Source organism: Carlito syrichta, unplaced genomic scaffold (assembly GCF_000164805.1).
Source record: "Carlito syrichta isolate Samal-C Ts95f unplaced genomic scaffold, Tarsius_syrichta-2.0.1 Scaffold303153, whole genome shotgun sequence".
Classification (NCBI taxonomy): domain Eukaryota; kingdom Metazoa; phylum Chordata; class Mammalia; order Primates; family Tarsiidae; genus Carlito; species Carlito syrichta.
Window position 1 is genome coordinate 909,316 of NW_007247249.1, and position 3,238 is coordinate 912,553.

A 3,238-nucleotide genomic window follows, 5' to 3' on the forward strand; every position below is an offset into this window, starting at 1 on the left:
GGATTACAGGCTGAGCCACCAAGTCCGGCTGCATTAAACTTTCTAGTAGCCGTACTAGAGTTAAGAGAAACAGGTAAAGTTAATTTTATTTTATTTTTATTTTTATTTTTTGTTGAGTCGGTCTCACTCTGTCGCCCAGACTGGAATGTAGTGGCCGCTCCCGGCCACCGCAGCCTCGACCTGCTGGGCTCCGGCGATCCTTCTGCCTCAGCCTTCCAAGTAGCCGGAATTACAGGTGCGTGCTACCACGCCTGGCTGATTTTTTGATTTATTGTAGAGATGAGGTCTCGCTGCCCAGGCGGGTCTCGAACCCGCAGGCTCAGGCAATCCACTGACCTCAGCCTCCCAAAGGCACGGGATTACAGGCTGAGCCACCGAGCCCGGCTAAGTTAATTTTAATACTTTATTTAGCCCAATGTCTAAAGTATTGTCATTTCAATGTAATCAGTATAAAAATTACAGAGTTTTCAATTTTTTTCCTTTCCAAGTCTTTGAAATCTGGTGTGTATTTTAATTATGGTACATCTCAATTCCGAAGCTAAATTTTATTTCATTTTTTTTTTTTTTTGAGTTGGAGTCTCACTCTGTCACCCAGACTGGAGTGCAGTGGCCGCTCCTGGCCACCACAGCCTCGACCCGCTGGGCTCTGGCGATCCTTCCACCTCAGCCTTCCAAGTAGCTGGAACTACAGGCGTGCACTACCACGTCAGGCTAATTTTTCATTTATTGTAGAGATGAGGTCTCACCAAGTTGCCCAGGTGGGTCTCGAACCCACGGGCTCAGGCAATCCACTCACCTCAGCTTCCCAAAGACACAGGATTACAGGCTGAGCCACCAAGCCCGGCTCAGAAGCTAAATTTTAATAGGAAATACTTGACCTACATTTACAGTTCATTAAATATACAGTTAAAAAAGGACATTCACATAACCAAGTTTTTTCCCAAAGTTAAGTTTTCCAATCACTGAATCAATTTTTAAATGCAAACCTAAATTAATTAAAATTAAATAAAATGAAAAATTCATTCCTAAGTCACACTAGTTACTCTGCAAGTTCAGTAACTACATGTGGTTTGTGGTTATGATATCCCACTATAGATGGTAGCACAACAAATTCCCTCTACAAAAGGAAGACCTGGTTGATACAACTCAGTTTATTGTATTTATCAAAAGATTTTTAAACATAGTTATAATAAAATAATGACTGATATTCCTATCAGAAGCATTACCAAGGTATCTCTCCAAGTACAATTAGACGTCCCCCATTCCACTTCTCAGAAATACTAACACAAAGCATTCTTTCCTCCACCTCAGTTGTCATACTTCATTTGGGTTTGAGGTTTCTGAAAACTGACAATCAAATGGCCCTCTAACTTTCAAATGTGGCAGAATGAACTCAAGTTCTGGTTCTCAGAAGCCTAAACATTCCCTGTATAGTGCGCAGGGTTTTAAGTACGCAGGATTCCCAAATGAGAGCATGTACACAAGAACTTGTCTCAGATTTAAGAGAGGAAGTGACCCTGAATGTAGAGATGGGGGGGGTCTTTTTAAACAGGTGTAGGAGATTAATTCAGTCAACACCAAGCAACACTACAGATTTGCCAATCAATAATTCTGTGCCAAGCAACTTGATCAGGGATTTGGCCAGAATCCCTATGGCTAATCTGAATAAGGGCCTTCCCAAAGACATCCTGATTTAGGCCATTCTCATCTAAATTAAGGCTTAGCCAGTCCTTTGCTGACAGCAAATAAACAAAATCAAATTATACGTATACAGATAAAATTCTGCCAGCCTGACAAAAAGAAAGGCCAATTAAAAGATAATCTAGGAAGTGTGGGCAAAAACATAGTTCCAAAGAAGAGGAGTTAACATAAAATCACTTTTCAGAAATGTTTAATTCCTACTTTGTTTAGCCAGACTTTTCAGTTGAACAATGAATGTTGTGCCTAACAATCAAATTTAACCCACAACAGCAAATTCCAATATTGTTACCTTTTCTTTCTCTGCCCAAGTGTTAACATACTCTTTAAAACCGACAAATCCTTTATGGTGAATTCACCAGTACCTCACAGAGAAGTGAGGTGAGAGTGGGAACGATGGTTTCTGATAACAGACCCACCAGTGAAGTTCCACATTCCAGACAAAATCTTTTTCTTTCCTCTCAGCCCTCTCATCTATCCGTTTTCATGCGACATCACATCAGGGACCACCGTGTGAAAGACTAAAATCTCCCTAATCTAAAATCCTGTGTAGATAAACATTAACTATTTTTACTTAAAGGTTAACTTCTTTTTTTTCCTCCCTCAGAGTCATAAAGCTTTAAGCAGGGTGAATACAAAGGTTTTAAGCCCTTCCATCAGAGAGATTTATTAATTTATTTTACCCGTGGAAATATTTGAACATTCTGTAGAAGTACACACACTCTAACTTGAGATGTTTATTAGAAAGTTCTAAGTTCATGCCTGTTTAATCAGATCCAGTCTTCAGGTCTCTCTGAAATTAGCTAAAGTACGCAGAAACTGGTTGTAATTTTTAAAACAGCCCAGAGGGATAAGAAATAAACTACACCAGGAACCCATGCCAGTGCAACAGTTCAAGCTATTGCGAGAAGGCAAGTCAAAATAAAGCCCTCCGCGACAGAAGGGTTCCTCCAAGGCGGCACGGTGGGGACCACGCTGCGGAGACCTGGACCCCAGTCACCCTGCCTCTTCGCGCAGCCTCAACTCTCGCCGTCGCCCGGCAGGCCGGGCCCCTCGGCCACCTCTCAGCACAAAGATGTTTACGGGGTCACCTCCGAAGCAGAACCTACTACGGACATCCTCACACCGAGAAAGTACACTTTTCCCCAAGAGTTTACAACGTACTCGCGAGCTCCTTCCCTTTGCGCTGAAACCTTCACACAAGGGGGCAACACCAACACCAGAAAGGGGGTTTCCCCCTAGTTTATCAGACTCAGGCAAACAGCTATATTTAAAAATTCCTGGCCAGGGCCCGATGCCAGCGCGGTGGCATCGGCTCCCGGGCGGCAGCGGGAGCAGCCGGCACCCCCGCGGCCCGGCGTGGGAGCGTTCTCCCGGGGCTCGCCAGCATCCCCGCCACTCTCGAGGGGCCGGGGCCGCAACCCCCCGGCTAAGCCCACCTGGCCAACAAAGGCGGCGCCTGCCGCTGGCAGGTGGGAGGCAGCCCCGGGGCGAAGGCCCTGCCGCCCGAAGAGGGAGCGAGTGGAGTCTGAGTGGGGAC

General features: G+C 45.0%; 1 protein-coding gene across 1 annotated transcript in view; it reads right to left on the minus strand.

Moving 5' to 3' along the window:
- The window catches only part of APLP2 (amyloid beta precursor like protein 2), a 71,175-nt gene that overhangs the window by 67,237 nt on the left and 700 nt on the right, over window positions 1-3,238 (minus strand). The gene's annotated exons all lie outside the window — the stretch shown is intronic.